Source organism: Prionailurus bengalensis, chromosome D3, assembly GCF_016509475.1.
Source record: "Prionailurus bengalensis isolate Pbe53 chromosome D3, Fcat_Pben_1.1_paternal_pri, whole genome shotgun sequence".
Classification (NCBI taxonomy): Eukaryota; Metazoa; Chordata; class Mammalia; order Carnivora; family Felidae; genus Prionailurus; species Prionailurus bengalensis.
Genome location: NC_057356.1, coordinates 80,470,569 through 80,493,019, shown reverse-complemented (window position 1 = coordinate 80,493,019; position 22,451 = coordinate 80,470,569). Strand labels below are relative to the sequence as shown.

Below are 22,451 nucleotides of genomic sequence, written 5' to 3'. Positions count from 1 at the left end.
AAGAATTTGTTAAGGGAAAATAGGAAGACCGACTTTCAGAGAATATACCTTCTAAGAAAACCCCAGCAGTAAACGCCCACTTCAAACAAATAAAAGTAGTTACAAACGGTCTTGCCAGCACACTGTAAAGCAATGTTCTATACAAACTTTTCCTTCTTCATGCCCCATGGGGTCTTTGAAGGGAAAGGAGTTACCTACACAGAAGGCTGGTATTAGTTAAGAACCTGAAGAAAGGAAAAGAATGAGCCAATGAGCTAACAAAGCATGACAGGTCAGATTTTGGACATTCTCACTAGTGCAGTAGTTTTCAGCTTTTCTAGATCTACACAGAATTAAAGGGTTTATAATGATCATGTATCCAGAAGACAACAAAGAAAGGAATATAAAACATCTAAACCTTAACAGCCTTCAGAAAAAAAAATACTTGTTAGCTTGTTTCACTACATCAGTTATTTCAAAATGCTATTATCTATCTAACACAAAAACAAAACTTTGTCAAGTGTTAATTTCAAGAATATTCTGGGCCTACTGACACATACGAGGGATCCAAGAAAGTCTATGTTTGGTGCTTTCTATCACACATTGTAAAAATTAAAATCTCAAGTTGCATTTTTCCTCTCTTGATTACTATTGGTGGAATTTGGTACACTGTGCGTGGCATTCAGTTACCCTTCAGCAAATTAGAAGGGAAACGACTTCCATCACCCTTTGCTACAATAGCTGAGCTTTCCTGTCTTCTGACATCTGTCAGAGCGGCACTACTTTTAGACACTGTGGATCCAGAGTAGGTGATTCCACCACACCCTCCCCCCCAGGCACTATGACCCTCTCTTAGCTTAAAGGCAAAACACAGCGTGCTCCTTCTCATCAGAAAGTCTTCTTTGACAGCCAAACACATTTTATTACACAAACACCTGGTAGGGAAAGAGTTCAGCACAGTTTAGAGGCAGCAGCCTGTGCACCTCTAGGAGCAGCCACATTTATAGACAGGATGCTGGCACAGGTTCCAGTGTGCACCCAATGTGCCCTACTGCTGCCCCAACGTTTCTATGCCTGACAACGGCCCCCTGGCCTCACGCACAGTCGGCGGGAGCGACAAGACAGGTGAGGGGGATGCCTGCTGCACGAGGATGAAAGGAATTCCACAGAACAGGGACAGCTGAGCAAGCAACTCGGCACAAGTGAGAGGCCAGTCTCTAGACAGAGTACGATGGGCATGCTCCCCCGGAGAAAGCCATTCGGAACAGCTGCAGTGGTTAGGACAGAACCGGGGGAGCCGGCTGGCTGAAGGGCTCGTTACAGGAAGGCAACAAAAAGCTTTTGCTTGGTTCCTTGGGAATCAAGAACAGGAGACAGCACCCAGCTCCAGAAGAGTGGACTTGAAGAGAAACCAAAAGCAGTCACTTTCTCCGAGCAAAGTTGCAGAGAGAAAAAAACAGCCAAACTTTAACTTGAAGAAACTACTCTTTTACTAATCTAATTGTTTCAGTACACAATGCCATATGCCCAGTAAGGTGAAGTTCATCCAGACAGCTGGCAATGTGGGTATGGCGTGCCCTGTTTCAATGTTTATACTGCAATCAGTAACTAATGACCTTTGAAAGCCCCAACCCTTAGCACAGCCCCTGAACACAGCTACACACATTTCCTGACAGCAACCTGATCAAATTCTTGGTAGCAGTGAAAAAGAGGATTCACATCTCCATCAGGGAACAGGACTAGATGCCAACAAAGTGTGCCAAGAGCCCAGGCAGCCTACAGAACACTGCATGGGTTCAATAAATATGGTTATTGTAATTACTATTCTTAAAACAAGCCCTCAGTTATTTTCCTCTAATCAAACTCTTCATACACACCACATTGTAGAAGACTTCTTATATGAATTAGATTCACTTGACTAATATTTGAAAAAGAGCCTATGAAAATGATAAAACATTTCAAATGAAAACATAAATACCTTAAGCAATTACACTTTAACATAAAACATAAATGTGTACTCATTTATCAATCTTTTGATGTAGAGCCAAGTATAAACTCATGGTTCTTACATAAACCACACTTAACAATGCACTCTCTAAAACATTCAGTTTCTGTTTCTTTAAAGTGGGAGCCATTCATTTGTTCAGCAAATGCTGAGAGCCTACTACAAGCCAAGCACTGTCCTGGAAATCAGTAAGGACTTTGGCTTTTCCTCTGAGACAGAAACCATTGGAGGGTTTTGAGAAGAGTGCCATGTAGTGACTTTCATTTTATCAGGATCGTTCTGGTTGGGAGAGTGCAAGCAGGGAGACAGGGGGCTAGAAAGCTCATCATAAATCCAGGACAGTGACGACCAGACTTCAACCAAGGAGCTCCAACTAAGGAGCGGTGGAGAGAAGTCAAACCCCGGACATATTTTGAAAATGGAGCCACTATAATATTCAACTCAACCGACACGGCAGAATTGCACAGGCAAACCAGAAAACAGCCTCCCAGCCTCAAACACTAGTGAGGAGCAGTCAATGCTGCAAAGTGTAGACAGTGACGTCAATTAAGAGAGCTTCCACCATAAAACAAACCTTGCTTCATCTAAGAATAAATTTGCTAAGCGGTTCCTCCTTAATTCCAAAACAATATCTATATGGGTCAGTTAAATTATAAGACATGCAGTCTCATCCCTAACAATGTCTTTTCTCTTCTTCAGTAAGAGATCAACTCCAAATACACTACTGTGGTCAACAAGCTCAACAAATCCAAAATGGAGCTCACGGACTTCCTAACATCTCACAGTTTCTTTACAGTAATTATACCCATCTAAACATGCTATTGTAAGGATTAAATAAAAGTGCATTTTACTGAAATTTTATTGAAAGCAGCCAGGCCCCTTGTGTTTTCAGCATAAGGAGGAAGTACTATGGCACGCCGAACTCTAGCACTTACAGCCTCATCTCTGTGACTGGGGCCCCTGAGGTTGTGCAGTACACAGCCCATACGGCCATGCTCGGCAGTGTATTGGGGGAAAAGCCCAGAGTTGCATGCTCACCTGACCACAAACCTACCTGTATGAACTCAAGAGGATTCTTGACCTTTCTGGGCTTCAGGTGTAAGTGGAAGCAGGTAGAATACCTTAACACCAGGCACCATCTCACAAACTTTCTTCTTTTATAGTCTTCATTTCCATAGGAGCTAGAATCCAGTCTCATTTTTTTTTTCTCTTAAATCCTCATCACCCTGAAGGTTCTTTTTCTAAGCAGCTCTGAACTTGGCCCCCTTTATCCCCCTTTCCCATTGCCTCATTCTTTCTCAAATGAACTTAAACAGCCAATCTTCTAATTGGCCTCCTTGCTTCTATCCCTCTCATACTGCCCTAAAGTAATCTCTCTTTAAAAAAAAAAAAGTATTTTGAGAGAGAGAGAATGAGCAGCGGAGGGGCAGAGAGGGAGAGAGAGAATGAGCAGGAGAGGGGCAGAGAGAGAGGGAGAGAGAGAGAATCCCAAGCAGCCCCATGCTCAGCATGGAGATGCCTGACAGGGAGCTCAATCTCATGACCGTGGGATCATGACCTGAGCCCAAATCAAGAGTCAGACGCTTAACCCACTGAGCCGCCCAGACGCCCTTGCCCTAAAGTAAGCCTTCCACAATGAATACTGTGGCACTCACCTACAAGGTTCCCTCATGCCTACAAACGCAAGCCCACACGCTACATAACATAGCAGACGGGGTCCTTCACATCCCACTCCCACTTTGCCGACTCCAACCTGTCTCCTTCCATCCCCTCCAACACGGTCTTCAACCTCAGTCCAGTCGCATAACACTAACCACTTTTCCCAAACTCTGCACAGTCGTTCAGTGCTTCAGGGCCTTCATAAGCTTCCCCTCCTCCAAAAATGACATCAGTATCCCTACTCTCTTCATCTGGCAAAATCCCACTATCTGCTTCACACATGAAACATAATTTCATCAGTCGAAGGTCATTGTCTTCTATGAAAATGGCGTATCTGCCAACGGAGATGTTCATTCCTTCTCGGCTGTTCCCACAGCATCTGGCACATACACCTATCAGAGCACGGCTACGATACCAACGTGAGGTTTTGGGCAGAAGGCGTCCAGTCTTTTACATGTTTATATCCTCTCCACAGTGCCTAACAACACCTGGAATAAACAGAAGGTACATACATGTGGGAGAAAAAATAAAAACAAGTTCCAACTCTGTAGGCGGTTTTAGTTTAACGGAAGTACCTCAAGGACAGATGGTGGCTGCACTTGTGAGCACAGAACACATGCATTTGTCGAATCGCTACGTTGTTCACCTGACACTAATAGAACATCGTGTGTCAACTCTCCTTCAGTAGAAAAAGAGCTGTTAAAAAATGTAAGTTACCTCACACGGCACTATTTTTCCAATTATTATTTTGTATTTTGGGGGGCATTTTTTTTAAGGTCTTAGGAATCTCAGTGTTCTCCCTGTAAGAGCCTTTTCCTTCAAAGTTCTTGGTAGACAGGCATATTTTGTGGGATTACATCAGAGTTCTTCATTTTCTCTTTGTAGGCATTTGCTAGATCAGGGCTTCTTCAACACTGTTGACATTTAGAGACAGATAACTCTTTGTTGTTGGGGGCTGTCCTGTGCATTATAGAATGGTTAGCAGCAACCTTGGCCTCTACTCACTAGATGCCACTAGTTTATTTTTTTTTTTAATTTTTTTTTCAACGTTTATTTATTTGTGGGACAGAGAGAGACAGAGCATGAACGGGGGAGGGGCAGAGAGAGAGGGAGACACAGAATCGGAAACAGGCTCCAGGCTCTGAGCCATCAGCCCAGAGCCTGACGCGGGGCTCGAACTCACGGACCGCGAGTCGTGACCTGGCTGAAGTCGGACGCTTAACCGACTGCGCCACCCAGGCGCCCCTAGATGCCACTAGTTTAAATCTCCTCCCACCCCCAAGTACTGGCAGCCAGTACTTCTCCAGAGATTGCCAAACATCCTCTGGGGGACACCTATATTCTGCTTGAGAACCACTGTTCTAGACAATTATTCCTGAAGGTGACAAAATCTTCCCACTTTACATTGGAAATTGAACAATTCACTGTGATAAAAACTATAACTTCAACGAAATGAAATAAAGAAAAATCTGGAAAAACCCCGGCATTAATATTAAAACATTCCACTCAAAATGGTAGAAACCATGCTCTCTTTCACTTCTATTTCCTAAGTGCCTGGCTCACGGGTGCTTACTAAGTTGAACTGATTTATAGACATCTTTAAAAGCAACTGAAAAAAATAACAATAAAGACAACTGTCCCATGAAAAAAATCTTTCAACAGGACCGCTTCAGGTTAAACAGAAAAAAAGTTTTAACTGTGTCTTCCCACTTATGTCTTACTTTAATTTCTCTAAATTTAAAACAAAGGATGAGTGAAAAATGAATATAAAAACAAAATCACCACTCCTACTGGGGTGTCTGCTCTGGGCAGTGGGGATACAACAATGGATAAAAGAGAGCTTTTGGTACCCCCCATCCCCATCATCAGACTGGAAAGCCAACAGAAAGCAGTAGTGGTAGGGTGCCCACTTAGTACCCCTAAAAGCCATACTTTATGAGGTTTAAGTCTAAGACTTAAGCACATATCCTAAAAGAAAACCATCACAGCATGAATAGCTATAAAGGATATACAAATTAGCGGAGATAAAATTTCTCACGAATTATAACATTTATTAGCAAATACAAATAATGATAAAGAAAAAGGTAATGCAGAAAAGGGTAATTTAAACATTATGAACTTATCTCAAAAATTATTTTCCTAAGGCATGGAAACAAAAATGCTTGGGAATATACCACATGAAAATGCAACCTGGTTCTCTTTCATAAATTATTTCAATACCTATACACTAGTATACTGGAAAATCTCTGGTGTAACACTTATTTCAAATTTAACCAGAAACCTGTTTGTTATCAGCTTCCCATAGAGGGAAAAGACAACTTCCTAATTACATACTTAAACGTCACAAAACATTACTACACATCATCATTCCCACCTTACCACAAAATACAAAAATGAAAACTCTTGAATTATTTCTATGGAAACTAATGAATGTACATTCAGTTCTCTGTCTTGATTCCATTCTATTACCTGGTTTCCTACACATCCAGTCAAGGACTCCACATGTCAGGACTTCTTCCTATCATATTAAATAGCTATTTTTCCTGTGTGTTCGATTTTTTTTTTTTTAAGAGAGAGAGAGAGAGCACACATGAGTGGGGAAGAGAGACAGAGGGAGAGAGAATTTTAAGTAGGCTCCATGCTCCATGAGGAGCCTAATTCGGAGCTTAATCCTATGATCCTGGGATCATGACTTGGGCTGAGATCAAGAGTCAGACGCTCAGCTGACTGAGCCAGCCACTAAGGCGCCCTGTGTTAACAATTTTTTAAAATGTACTTCACAATACAAAACACAGCACAACATGGAACTACATTCTTCAATTTCCTTTACTTTCTATCCACCCATTCACTCCTGTTTTCTACTGACGATCTGACAGAGATCACGGGTTGTCGAGGGGTTATTTGATTTTGTTTCGTTTTTTAATTGCATGGCCAGCTTCAGTAAGCGTCTATTGAGACAGTGAGAGATCAGAAACTTAAAATAATACCACATGCTCAAAAGGCCTGAAAGACACTAAATGTGTAACCAGAATAGAATCTAACCTTGACCACCCCATGAGAACTCCATTCCATTTACCAAGGTTTCTAGGCGAACAAAACTCAAGAAGATCGAACTTCCTTGGGCTACAGAACCATCATTAATCAAGGTAATATCCTGGCAATTCAAAACTGGTGCACTATTTACCCTCAAGAGTCCACCTACATTCATCGTTCCTCTATTTATTTCTCACCACCACCAGCATCCCAAAACAAAACAAACCAAAATTCAGGTCATTTCAGTTGCCTTCCTTGCGTGCATACTTATTTAGAAAATTGGAAACATAAGCAGCAATTCAGCATCTATTAGTAAAAGGTCACATTTTAGAAACCAGACCTAAAGTAATACTTATTTTTAAAAATGCTGCAGAAGGAGGGGATATAAAGCAGCCCCTGGCCTCTTTATATTCCTGTTTAGATTTTAAGATGTTCACTTGAACTCCTCTCCTGTGTCTCTGTGTCAACTCCCCACTTGAGTGCTAATACAACCTTAAGAACTATTCTTTACCTCCCCCCGCCCCCAAAAAAAGTCCTTTAAAACACATTCAGTAAATCCTTTGGAACAGACTGCCATCTATTATTCCAATGCCTCCTACCCTCATCTGACCCGAAATGTTTTTTTCTGGGTGTTTTAGTACTACTTGTAAATAGATGCCAGAGGCAGACACAACTTTTCTGTGATTTACCAGGAGTTATCAATCCATTGAGTCACTTGAGAATTTCCTTTATAGCTATCTTCTTGAGTTTGCTTTTTGTTTGGGGTTTGGTTTTGTTTTGTTTTGTTTTTAAGGAGCAGAGCAGGAAATGGAGGGGGAAAAAAGATCCACACAGTCCTTCGCCTCCCCCCATCTCTCCCCTCCCCCCCCCCTCCCCAGCCTTCATCCACCCTCAAATGAATGTGAGAACTTCCTGCAGTGAGAACACCATGAATAGGACCTGGCATCTAGACAGGAAAGATAGTACAGGACTATGAATGCTCTGAATAAAGCTTCTATGCAGCCACTAAATTAAAGGAATTCAGGAGCTACACAAAGGGCCTGGCTATTTAATGGATTCAGTCTTTTATTTTACAGTATAATTAGGCAGCACACAAATGAAAGCCTTTCCCAAGGAGCTGGACTGCACTAACAAGGCCAGATGACTGTCCCCTACTGCTCCCCCTTTCTCCCCTTGAGTTGATGTTGTTCTTGCTCTTAGACAAACATTTCAGGAGGAAGTTGGCTGGATATAATAATTTAATCCACCCTTTTAAGAAGTCCAAATTATCTCTTACCTAGAGGTCAGATTCTGAGGTAACTTCAAGCTTTACTACTTTATAGAGTCTCATACAAATACGTTATTATTTTTTTAATGTTTATTTATTTTTGAGAGAGACAGAGCACAAGCGGGGGAGAAGCAGAGAGAGAGGGAGACACAGAATCCGAAACAGACTCCAGGCTCTGAGCTGTCAGCACAGAGCCCGATGCGGGGCTCAAACTCACAAACCATGAGATCATGACCTGAGCTGAAGTCGGACGCTCAACCGACTGAGCCACCCAGGCACCCCAAAAACATTATTTTAGAAGCAGTGGTCAGACAAGGAAAGTGGACTACCTCCTTCCTCCCACAAACACACTCCATGCTTCATACTTATTTTTAAAACAATAATAATAAAAGCAAATGTTTCCAGAACAATGCTGCCTATTAGGCTTATGAAAAACTTGTTACACATCTCAGAGGTGCAGCTGTTCTAAGAATCAACCCAAGATTCACTCTGGATTATCTGCATCCGAGCTGCCATACTCAAAACTCAAATGGCAGTTAAGATGGTATTTAAAAGAAAAATGCAGCTCTCACCTCTCGCGTTGGGCACCTGAGGAATCGGGGGTACCCAAGAAATAGTATGTAAAGTAGACAGACACACAATCAACTCCACAGATTTGTCTCTTTTCCCCCCTCTACTGTACTTGAATCCTTTCATTTTCTCGTTCTTTATATTCTTCTGCCCGGGCCCTCCACCCAAAATGGGGTGATTTGACACCTCAACCTCTAAAAGGAGGGTGGGGGAGAGAGCGTTTTTGAGATGCAGCAAAAAGTAAACGCATTAATGAATTGCAAAAGAGAGAAGAATTCCCAGCAGCTTCTAACAACCTAAGACATTCATCGTCACGACCAATGAAACTATAGAATCCAGTCTTTACACAACAGTGACAAGTGGCCTAAGAAGCTGGAAATAAAGGAAAAAGGAGGAGGAGCATAAAGGACAAAACTTCAGTAGTTAGAAATCTAGAGACAATTTGAATCTCAGCAAAGCTCTTAAAAAACTATAAAAATATTAAGTGCTAGGTTTTCAAGACTGCAAAGGCTTTTTCCTCTATGCAAATGTAGTAGTTTTAGGAATGATCACAAAGCAAGTACAGTGCGTGCATGTGTATGTAAGGAGGAAAGGGGTAGGGAGACAGGTAGAAAATGGATGAGAGTGGGGAGGGAGAGAAATTATTCTAGATGTGCGTAAGACTATATAATAAGCTTCATGATGATATGAACTACTTCTGTCTCATTCACTACTACAGTCCCAGCGAACCCACATCTGCACAAGGGGCAATCGACAAATCATTTGCCAAAAGAAAGAAGCTGGAAGGTGGGTATTATGGGCTGAACTGTGTTCCCCCATAACTCACATGTTGACACTTTAAGCCCCCAGTACCTTAGAATGTGACTGTATTTGGAGATAGGACCTTTAAAATGGTGATTGAGTTAAAATGAGGCTTTGAAGCTGGGCCTTAATCCAATCTGACTGGTACCCTCATAAGAGGAAATTTGGGCAAAGGCACACTAGGGTTCCAAGTGCACAGAGGAGGGACCATGTGAGGACACAGCAAGAAGACAGCCATCTGCAAGCCAAGGAGAGGGGTCTCGGGAGAAACCAAACCTGCCGACCCCCTGATCTTGGACTTCTCCAAGAACTGTGAGGGAAAAAAACAAGATCACTGTAGGTTAAGGCATGCAGTCTATGGTATTTTGTCATGGCAGCCCTGGGAAGCTAATACAATGGGAAAGACAGAAACTGGGAAAGACGGAAACTGGAAGGAAAGAGTGAAGTTGAAAGGAAGAAGCTAAATAGTTAACCCAAATATTAAGTGTTACCTTGGAATTTCCAGAAACTTATTCTTTCTTCTTTCTCCTATATACTTTTCCAAATTGCAACAGATATTTTTTTGACAAGAACTATGTACCATTTTTTACAACGGGGGGGGGGAGGGGGGGAGGGGATAAGTCTGTCCTTTTTTTTGTAAACCCCAAACGTTTGGAGTTTGATCATATGAGGTTACAAAAACTTACGTATTTATAGAGAGTACCAGTATGCCTGTGGGTAAATCTAAGCATGTGCTAACTAAATAAAATAATGTCTAATTTCAGGAGTAAAAAATAAGAACAAAGATACCAGTCAAAAGTTAACACGAAGAACAAGAGAAAGGTTATCAGAGTTAAAGTAGTCTAAAGTCTTTGGGGCTTTTGTTTGTTGTAAAGAAATACTGCTTTGGGGCAGGGGGGGCACCTGGGTGGCTCTGTTAAGTGCCCAACTTTGGTTCAGGTCATGATCTCACAGTTCGTGAGCTCAAGCCCCCTGTCGGGCTCTGCTGTCAGCACAGAGCCTGCTTTGTATCCTCTGTCCTCCTCTTTCTCTGCCCCTCCCCCATACTCTCGCTCTCAAAAATAAACAAAAAAAGAAATACTGCTTTGGAATGGTGATTAACTACAGACTTTTTAGGTCACATATCCAAGTTAAATATTTTAAGGTAACCACTAAAATAATGAAACACATATAAAACTTCCAGATAAACAAAAAGTAAAATGAGAACTAAAGAAAACCCCACCACGGAAAAAGAGTATCAAATCTAAATAGGAGAGGGAGCATAAAATTAAAAGCAAATAAATGGACTAAAATGTAAATAAGCAGACTTAATTTAAGATTCTCAGGTTACATTTTAAGCCTGCTATATGATGTTTAGAAGAAGGACAAGAATAGCAATACAGAAAGAATGTTAAGGAAAGCTAGTGTGATCACATTAACATCAAATAAAATGTCCTTTAAGGCAAAAGTCCTTTTTAGAAATAAAAAGTTACTAGATAATGAGAGAAAGATTAAAATTCTGATTTTAACGGCAATTTATCAACAGTCTCAAAATATATAAAGGAAATATCAGCTGAATTAAAGGAGAAATTTAATGAATTCACAATCACTGAGAAAGATTTTAACGTACCGTCAATAGACTGCACGCTCAAAAACTAGTAAGGTTATGGAAGGTTTGAATGACGTAACTAACAAGCATGATCGAATGAACACAGAGTTCAGTGCAGCACCCAGAAATTAGAATACACCTGCTTCTCAAGCAGCCATGGAACAACTGTAAAAAGGCACCAGGCCAGGGCGCCTGGGCAGCTCAGTCGGTTGAGCATCTCTTGATTTCAGGTCAGGTCATGATTTCACAGGTTTGTGAAGGGTCCCTGAGATCGAGCCCCGTGTGAGCCCCTGTCCCGTGTGGGGCTCCAGTGCTGGGCTAGGCATGGAGTTTGCTTAACATTCTCTCTCCCTCTCCAGCTCTCCCTCTGCCCCTCCCCATCTGCCCCTCTTTGGCTTTGCAGCTGTCCCGCCTGTGCTCGCTCACTCTCTCAAAAAAAAAACCAAAAACAAAGAAACACAAAAAACACCAGGCCACAAAGTCAACCTCAGTAAATCCCAAGAAATCAGTATCATACGAGCACTGCCCATGGCATAATTGTCAATTATGCCATAAAGTTAACAACGAATAGCTCATGAAATTAAAAAAAAAAAAAATCACATTAAAAAATGTTTAGAAATGAGCTGCATATCAATGGAAACTAAAGCAGTTCATTAAAATTTATGGGATGCCAATAAAGTGGTATTAAGGAAATATTTATGGTCTCCTATAGACCATGTGTGTATCTCCCCACCCATTCATGTATTCAAACCTAATCCCCAGTGTAATGGAATTAAGAGATGGGGCCTTTGGAGGTGGTCATATTATGAGGGTGGAGCCCTCATGAATGGGATTAGTGCCCTAATAAAAGAGACCCAGAGAGCTCCCTCTCCCTTCTGATATATAAGGACACATGAATTCAAGTCTGTTACCGAGAAGAAAGTTCTCACCAGACCCTTGCCATGCTGGCACCCTTCTCTCAGATTTCTAGTTTCCAGAACTGTGAGAAATACACTTCTGTTCTTTAGACGCCCAGTCTATGGTACTTTGTTACAACAGCCCAAACTAAAAAAAAATGGTCCTAGAAAAGGGCTGAAAATTAATTAGCTAAGCATCTGACTTTAGTTAGGAATAAAATGAAACTTCTAAAAAACCAATTGACAGAATTTAAAATAAGGGCATACATTAATTAAATATGGGGGAAGGGAACAGAAGTTTCAGCAAAACCTAAAGCTGATTCTTTCAAAACACAAATAATAGTTACAAATCCATGGTTAGACCAACAATAAAGAGAAGGCACATACAAAGGAAACATTGCAAATCTGGCAGAGATTTCAGTAATGTTGGAAATACAGACATGGAAGATTTCCCACAAAACTATACAGTATCTTCCCAAAACTGAGCCAACAAGAATCAGAAAACCTGAATCTAGCTATAGCCATTAGATAAATTGAAACACCAGTCTAAAAGCTATCAGGTCCAGAGGTTTAAGCAAGTTCCACCAGCATTCAGGGGACAAACTGGTAACTCCTATCTTACACAAACCGTTCCAAAAAAAATTTTTTTTAAGGGATCACTCCCAATTCACCTTTTGAGGCCAGTATAACTTTGAAACCAAAGTAGAAAACAAAAACAAACAAACAAAAAAAACAGTTCAAAAAGAGAAGTTCAAGTTAATTTTACTTGTAAAACATAAATAAAACACTACTTAATAAAATATTAGCTAATAAAATTCAAGGTAACTTCTAAAATTTCAAGAATTCATGGACCATTTAACATTAGAAAAAGTTAAATATATAATGGATCACATTCCATAGATAAAAGGGGGGAGAAAAGAATATCATAAGATGTCTAGATACAGAAAATAATAAATTTTTCATGATTTAGAAAACAAACTTCTCATAACACTCTTAACCATAGAAAGGTTATCAACTAGTAACTTAATCAAATTAAATGGCAAAATGAATTCAATATTCAAATTAAGTTACCACTTTCTTTCAACACCATATTGGAAGTCTTAGCCAGTGTGACGAGAAAAAGAAATTACATGTATAAGACCTGAAAGAAATAATACCACCACTATTTGTAAGGTAAATGGTTGACCATACAAAATAATTCAAACAATATACAAACTATTTTTTTTTTATTTTTTTTTTCAACGTTTATTTATTTTTGGGACAGAGAGAGACAGAGCATGAACGGGGGAGGGGCAGAGAGAGAGGGGGACACAGAATCGGAAACAGGCTCCAGGCTCTGGGCCATCAGCCCAGAGCCCGACGCGGGGCTCGAACTCCCGGACCGCGAGATCATGACCTGGCTGAAGTCGGACGCTTAACCGACTGCGCCACCCAGGTGCCCCACAAACTATTAAAACCAACAACAAAAAAAGCTCAGCAAGTTTGCTGGATTTAAGATCAAAACACAAAAACAAATTGCATTGCTACACACCAGCAAATTTTTTTTTTTAATTTGAACCCACCACGCATAACATGAAAAGACATAATATGTGCAGGAATGAGTATCACAAAACAGGTGTCGGGTTGCTGAGATCGTAAGACATGCACAGGTAACAGCGTAAAAAAAGAAAAACCACATGTGAATCAAATACAGCAAAATGTTAGATTCAACAAAGCTGAGTGACAGTAATACAGGTATTCCTTATATTTATTACTCCCAACTTGTCTTCAGGCTTACAGTAGCTCACAACAATTTTATTTTAAACAAAACAGTGCCACAAAGCTAAAATTATTTGGGCAAAATCGAACGAAATTAATTGCTATTTAAAGCACATTGTTCAAGTAGTGTTCATCTTAACACTCTTCAAAGGCCATTACAGGCAATATGTAGAAGAGAAAATCAAATTGCATAAATAAAACGTAACTATTTAACAGCCGGGGAGTGAATACTAACATCCGGGAAAATCCCAGTTTTTCTTCCAACTATCTTCCTCTACTTACTAACATATAACAATCCATTAAGCATGCATTAGTCTTCCCCTCAGAGGCCCAGAATGGAAGCCAGCAGTCAGCTGTCCAGATTTAACCCCTCTGACCCAGTCTATCTCTGACCCAGTCTATCTCTGACCCACTCTATCTCTGACCCAGCTCACTTAAAATGAGCACAGTATTTCAGCTTCAAATCGTCAACATAGATCAGATCCTCTAAACTGTAAAGACTCATAATTTCCCTTTTATCTTTATGTAGAAAAGAAACCTTAGCTAACATTTACCAACTTTTTTTAATACAGTAACTAAAAAGGGCAACAGTAACATTAAGAAATTTTCTTTTAATCAGAATTCCTCACAGCTTTGGTCCAGTGATAATCATCATTTCAATGTTGAAGTTCCTTCTAAAAATGTAAATAAAGCCTTTTGTTAGTACAGAGTGCTAGCATTGCTGTTGTTGCTACTATTAAAATCATCCAGGGGCGCCTGGGTGGCGCAGTCGGTTAAGCGTCCGACTTCAGCCAGGTCACGATCTCGCAGTCCGGGAGTTCGAGCCCCGCGTCGGGCTCTGGGCTGATGGCTCAGAGCCTGGAGCCTGTTTCCGATTCTGTGTCTCCCTCTCTCTCTCTGCCCCTCCCCCGTTCATGCTCTGTCTCTCTCTGTCCCAAAAATAAATAAGCGTTGAAAAAAAATTTTTTTTAAATAAATAAAAATAAAAAAAATAAAATCATCCAAACAAAACCCTCTACTTCCCTGTAATGCTCCACGTGCAGATACCAGATGTTTTCAACAGGAGTTTATCATTTCTCCCACAAATGCCACTGAAGGTCTTTAAAACGGAAACTCCTTACTTTGAACAAGACCATTTGTTCTTTCCAGGTCACAATTAAAAATGTGCAAAATCAGCCAGATTTCTCAAAGACATCTCAGTTTATTGATAGTTTAGGGTCACCCAAACTACCTCCTCTAACGTTATCACTAAGAAATATGAATTTAGACTGTGCTAGAACATGCTACTAGTAACATGTATTTATTTTTTTGTTTTTGGGGTTTTGTTTGTTTTCTACTCATGATAATTAAATATTCTCTTGGGGTCAAAGCGTACAAAACCTGACTTCACCCACACTCTTTTAAAAGGGCTGTCTGTCAATAAACAAGGAAAATTTCAGACAGGCTTAACATACCCCCCCCCCAAAAAAAAAACCCTCTCAGTTCTAATTTTTTAAGTTTGCATTGTTATAACACAAATAAGATTAAACTCTAAAATATAAAAGCATTATTTTTTTTCTCTTTATTTTTTTAAGTTTATTTATTTATTTTGAGAGCAAGAGCTGGGAAGGCAGAGAGTGAGCGAGAACAAGAGAGAGAATCCCAAGCAGGGTCCATGATGTCAGTGCAGAACCCAACACAGGGCTCAAACCCACAAACCCTGAGATCATGACCTGAGCTGAAACCAAGAGTCAGAATCTTAACCGACTGAGCCACCCAGGCACCCCTCTTTCTTTCTTAAGTAAGCCTTATGCCCAATGGGGCTTGAACTCACAGCCCCAAGATCAAGAGTCACATGCTCTACTGACTGAGCCAGCCAAAAGTATTTTTCAACTTTTGTTTTTGGTAATATCCAAATGCCAGCTATAAAAACGTTGTCAAATTATACCAGATACATTTCCGAAACTACCTTCACGGACAAACTACAGCTCTGTCCGTGCTGTACTCCTTACCTTCTCCACACTTGCTCCCTGCCCATGTTAAGACTGGACAAAAACCAAAGGAGGAATTAAACTCCAAATTCTTAAGGCAAAATAGGAAAGCCGAACTAGTGTGTTCTCCGAACACAAAGAAATTGAAATCTCTTGCTAAGAAATCTATCACCGATTTCATGTTATTAATGAGATAAATATCTGTACATCTGTCGAAGTTATTTCTAATATTGTACAGTGTGGGACACTGCACACACCATAATTACAGTCACGCCTGATAATACATGCCCATGGAAGAAACAGAGGATACTAATAACATCAATGAAATGTGAAACACGGATGTGCATTGCTAGATCCTTTTCCCTTCCTGTGTTTTCTCTATGGGGTAGTTTTGGGTTTCTTTCCTCTGTCGCGCATTCAATAAGAATTTATTGAGCACCTACTATGTGCCAAGCATTCTGTTCGATTCTAAAACTGTAAACAGCAGTTTCCACAGGGGCATGAGAATAGATTCAGACAATGCACTGAACAAGTCTTATGATGGATACACAAAACACAATGGGAACATCAGCTGGCACTCTGACCATTATCTGAACAAACATCAATTGTTAGACAGTAAAATAGCCCAAACACCAGCTGAACAGTAAAACGTGTAGTAAAAAAATCAGAAGTAAACCACCATGTGTACAATTTAATACCACAGAGATGAAAGCAACGCCTGTTTCTCTAAGTTGGGGTTCACAAACCCACCAATCCACTGGGGCCAGGCAGGAAACCATGAGTGGAGCACGTGGGTTATGGTGGAAAGGACAGCACTCTCTGAAGTGAGCTGCCACCACTCATCTGCTATACCCGTGGACATTGCCATAGACGCCTAGTATGCCCGCATCTCCGGACCAAAAAAGAAGAAAAGAAAGAGAGGAGAGGAGGGGAGGGGAGGGGAAGGGGAGGGGAGGAGGAGGAGGAGGAGGAGGAGGAGGAGGAGGAGGAGGAGGAGGAGAGGAAGAAGAAATCTTGATATTTATGTGAAACTTTATAGTATTTAGCTGGTGGCAGTTAATTTAAAAATATTTCAAACAGCAGCCACCAAACAAAACAGCTCTGTGAGCCACATATGGCTCAACAGGCACTAGTTTAGCACCTTTTTTCTAAGTCCTCCAAAAGACCCCACTTCACTCTCTTGATCAAGCAAAACTCAAAAGGAGAAGAAAAAAATCAAAAGTATATACCCAAACTTTAAGTATACTCTTGTTAACACCACAGAGAGGTAGTCACAAAAATCTAGACTGCGGGAAACTCTAGAGGACAAATAACCTGGTTTTTTCCATAATTAAATTGCAAGAGGAAGCGAGTGAGAGGGGGAGGCTTAAGGGGGGGGAAGAAATTTAAAGAAATGTAAAAAACATAAAAACCAATCACAATGTATTGACCACATTTCAATCATAATTCAAGCTAAAAATTTAAGACAGTTGGAAATTTGAGCACTGGGTATTTGTTGAAAGATAGGAATATTAATTTTTTAACAAAATTAGTGCCATGGTTGTTTTTAAAAGAGTGCTTATACTTTAGAGATACTTACAGATGAAATGAGAAGATGCCTAGAATCTGCTTCAAAACAATCAAGGCAGAAGGAAGAGACTCCGGATGAAACAAGTGGGTAATTGCTAATGCTGGGCAAAAAGTACACAAAAGTTCATCACACTATCTTGCCTGCTTTTTAAAATGTTTTTGAAATTTCCCTAACAACAAAAACCCTCAATTAAAAACCTGTTTTTACCTGTTTTCTGCTTTACTATCACTTGATCTCATCAAGTGGGAAAATAATGCAAAAGATAAAGATGACCAAGAGAAAAAAAAAAATGGGAGAAAGTAATAGTTTCACTAACACCTATAAAGAAACTAATGAGCCTGCCCTTAATTGAAAATTTGACTTTGTGCACAAATGACCCCAGGACCTTTCTTCTCATTTATGGATAAAAAGTGTACCAAAAAACAAACAAACAAACAAACAAAATCCTAAACAGGTAAAATCTCACTGAATGTCTTCCCGAAAGGACATAAATTTCTCAGTGCAGAGTCAGTGTAGCAGGGCAAGGAAGTGGGTGGCCACAGGGAAAGCTAGAAAGAGAAAGAAAGCACATGTAGGGAGGGTACACAGGAAAGCTGACAAACTGGCCGTTCTTGGTGTATCCTGATAGAAGACTTAAGTATAGAAAAGACAGAGTCACTTTTATCCTCCCTTTATCCTTCCTACTGATAAGACAAAGAAAAGTTACAAAATGATAGTTATCATTTGACACCTATCCTAGAAAGAGAGCTAAATAACTTTTGAGAACCCAATGGAATGGTTTCCTATTATTCTTGAAATCAATTCCAAAACACTAACTATGGTCTAAAAGGCCTTTGCAGCCAGATATAACCTACAGTGCATATCTACATATTTTGTATTTAAGTGGGAAGAAAAAACTATGATGACCAAAGCACTCAACTTACCAAAAGCTGACCCCAGACCACATGCACCCATGATCCGGCCTATTCTCCAGCCTTGCCTATTGATACTCTCAATCCCACTCACTATACCACACTCACAGCGGTCCTTCCTCAAGGCCCTTAAATATGCTGGGCTCTCCACCTCATGGCCTTCACATACACTGTTTCCCCACCTGGAACACTCTTCACCGTACCCTATACCCCAAACCCTCAAACCACTATTCATCCTTCAGGTCTCAGCTTAAACCTGAGTGAACCAGGATTCACTGCAAACAACAACAACAACAGCAGCTATATTTTTCCTTAGTGGCAAATACCACATTTATATAGGTATGTGTTTGACAAGTCTCCTCCTTGCTGTGAAGTCACAAGAGCAAGGATCATGTCCATCTTGTTAAAGACAGGCATGTAGTGGGCACAAGTTTCAAGAATTATTTGCAAGGAGGAAAGGAGGGAGCCTTCTCCCTGTACTGTCTTACTATGCTCTGTTTTATGATCATCTGTGTCCTTGTGCAATCTGGCTTAAGTTTCTAAAAAGGCAGAGGATCTGTCCAATTCATTTTTCCCCGGCCTTCAAAGTACTTCATGCCTTGGGAAGCAAGCACTTTGCAACTGTTTGAATTGACTGAGAGAGAGAAAAAAAAAAAAGTATCCCATAAAAAGTTTCTATTACAATGATCAGTGAATTTTGAACATAAATATACAACTGCCAACCCCCAAAATAGAAAATTCCCAAGCAAATAAAAAACCAACAAAAAAAACCCCCATAAAAACAACTCTACTGCCATTTCCACCAGGTTCTCCAAATCAAAAGCAATGGTTCTTCTTTCTCCCAATATTACTGCTGTTTGGTAATTCACCATGTTTGATATGAAGAGCTAACAATTATGATTCTCTCTCAAGAGTTTCTATTCTATTCTCAGGACATTTTTATTTTTTTATTAATTTGTTTAATGTTTATGAATTTTTAAAGAGAGACAGAGCATGAGGGCAGGGGGGTGGGGGTGGGCAGAAAGAGGAGACACAGAATCCCAAACAGGGTCCAGGCTCTGAGCTGTCAGCACAGAGCCTGATGCGGGACTTGAACTCATGAACCACGAAATCATGACCTGAGCCAAAGTCGGACACTTAACCGACTGAGCCACCCAGGCACCCCAATATCTTCATTAAAAAATTATAGAAACCAACTTTGCAACTGGAATATAAAAATAACCAGATGACCTAGAGATTAAAGTAAATATCTGGGAATTATATTCTTAAGAACAACTGAACTGTCGGTTAACCACAATTTGAAATCTCAGCATCTAGCTCAAGACTGAACACAAAAAAGCAAGCAAAAATTATGCTTGCTACAATTAACAAGAAGAAAAATGATAGTTTTGATATGGTTTCTTAACAATATTTATTACTTAACAATAATTGTCCCCTATACAATCTGGTTTATACCTATCCAGTCTTATCATTTTTCATGTCTTCATGCTCACTTTATGTTCAGATTCAAGCCACAAGTCACTTTGACAATCTAGGAATGGAAAACGTGTCTTCAGAACCAGCTCTCATCTCTGCAAGTATAATCTTATAGGTGACGAGGAAGGAAAAAAAAAAAAACCTATCTCAGAAGTTTTATTACGCCACAAGTGATTTTATGAGCAGAATGGAAATGGGGACATAACAGAAGATACAATCCCCGCTTTGTCATTTAGTACTTCCGACTTTTCTGAAGGTTTCTGACCATTATATCTATACACTTACCCTCTCTCCCACAACACACACACACGCGCGCGCGCACACACACACAGACACACACTCTTACAGATTGGGAGCAGGGGGAACCAAAACTGTGCAAAACAAACAAACCTGCCCGATACAAGCACTATCAAACTTGCAAAGCCAAGTTTGGTGATCATTTCCTGCACCTCTGGCTCACTAACACCCTCCCAACCCAGCCCAGTGCAGTAAGGTGCATATTACAAGAAATACCAAGACTTGGCTTTTTCCCCTACCTGCCAATTCATTAAGAACACTAAGGCCCAGCTTCCTGAACTCTCACTTAAATGAATCTTCATTCTTTACCCAGACTCAAAGAAACAGATGGCCCTCTACCACCCACAGCTAACTCTTCCATCGGTGTTCATGATATCACCTCTTTTATTTCCTTCAGGACTTTATTTTTCCCTCTCCACTCATGCATCAATCCTTAGCCTTCCCCAGTCTCTTTCCCTTTAGGATAGAAACTATGTTCAAGCCTCTTCCTTTGGAACCACTTCCCTTCTTTCTGCTGAGGCTTAACTTACATCAAGTAAAGCACGCAAACCATAATGGTACATTCAACACCAGGAACTAAAACTCAGAAAACTACAAAGAACGTTACCAACGGCAGATAGCTCAAGCCCCTGCCCATCAATATCCCCCTGAAAGGAAACAACTATTTATTATCACTTAGCACCAAAAATTCGTTTTGCCTGTTAACTGACCCTCATATAAATACAGTCATACAGTAGGTGTCTTTTATATCTGAAGTCTTTGACTCACCATAGTCCACTCCCAGGTTTTAACAGAGGCACTCCTCAGAGTTGCTTCCTCAGCCCTCTCCTCACCCCATCCACTGCCTAGCACTATCACTCAATCCAAACACGTCAATGAATGCCTACAACAGATGCTCCCTGAGCTCTCTCCAGACATACCTGAATGTCCTCAGGCACCTTAAGTTTAACACATCCAGATCTAATCAATCCACCAACTCCCCCCTTCCCCCAAGCCAATTCCTGCTCCTGTGTTCTGCCTGTTGGGTGATGGGATTACAGTCAAACCAGAAACCTCCAAGTGATCCTGACACACAAACCCTGTCCGTCTTATGCACACTATATCCCTGACATGGGATACAGTGACCCACTTCCTGACATGGAAGACATACTCAAATTAGTTCTGGAATGAATAATAAATCCTGTACCACTCCTTCTCCCCCAAAATATGATCATCCAATAAGACCCAAGAATTCTACATTCTAAGCAATTCCCATTCCGCAGTTCTTCGTCTGCACTGACCTAGTCCAGATCTTTCTCATCTAGCTCCCAGGGAGCCCCTTGGTCGCCCTACCAGGAATGCCCTATCCCATCCACTCCTATTGCTAGTCTACTCTTCCCAATATTCAAAATCCTCTCCACCCACCCAACTGCAGCAGACCAGGTTAGTTTCCTATTTGGTAACCACGCCGTGCAAACCTCAAAAGTGACGTATTCTGTATTGCAATTATTTCTTTCTCCCCTCCTAGGCTGAACTCCTTGAGGCAACACCATTCTTCCTTTGGATCTCCAGCTGGTCACACAGTGCGTTAAAATGTTTAGGAAAGGCCCAGCTAAGGCAGGATCCACGTTTCTAGTTGCTCCCTCTCCAATCCATCCTCCAGCTAGCTGCCAGTTAACGACCTAGAATACAAACCTGTGTTACCCACACACACCCTTAAAGTGCTCAGTAGCTCCCACGGCTTATCAAGTCAAATCCTTAGCATGTGAGGCCGCTCATCATCTGGCCCCAACCTCCTTTTCAGTCTCACCTCCTACCACTTTAACCTCATCACCAAACACTTCACTACTGGACCTACGCACAGGGTGCCCTTTCATTCATGCTTTAGTTCCTGACACACCCTTGTCATGCAATGCTCATCCCCCATTCACAAAAGGAATCCTTCCCATGGAGCCTTTCCAAAGCATTCCACTTCCAGGGAGAGCTGTTTACAGGGTTTCTGTGTTCCCTTGGCTATATGTAAATGTCTTCATTAAGGCATTTCAAGTGTTATTAAAATTGTTAATGTAATTTACACACACACACCCCATATAGGAAAGTCTTACATTCAAAAGGCATTCATCCTGAGAGCTTCATAAATTTAATATAAACATTCTTTTTAGACCTGTTCACTTTTGCCCATAGCCACAGCCAGCACTAGCATTTATTTTGATTGAATGTGAAAAAAAAAAGAGTCATAAGAAAACCAAGTAAATAAATAATGTTTATATCACCTTCCTGAGAATTACTGCACATGCTGTAAGCAGCAGAAACCAAAGAAGTTCCACTGAACTCGGGGAGCTGGGTGGTGAGCCTGGTGCTTCAATCAGCTAAATGATGGCTTTAGTCACTTTCACATGTACTACCATTTCAAACTCATCCTCTGCAAAATCAGTCCTCATCTGGTAAATATTTGTAAATATTAACAGAAGACACACCTTCGTTCTTTCTCACATCACCAACCCCTAAGTCTAGCACGTGGTCCTTCAGCCTTACTGAACTAGTGATATGAACTGTCATGAATTGACACAATTCTCTCATCAAACTGCACACGCGACATCTTTGAGCTTCTTTCCCGAAACAGCCAATTAGCCACTGAGTCTGAGGATAACATCTTCGCATGACTCCTTTTCTCCCTCTGCTGCTCTCAGTA

General features: G+C 40.7%; 1 protein-coding gene across 1 annotated transcript in view; it reads right to left on the bottom strand.

Annotated features, from left to right (window-relative positions):
- The window catches only part of PHLPP1 (PH domain and leucine rich repeat protein phosphatase 1), a 213,891-nt gene that overhangs the window by 174,802 nt on the left and 16,638 nt on the right, over positions 1 to 22,451 (bottom strand). The gene's annotated exons all lie outside the window — the stretch shown is intronic.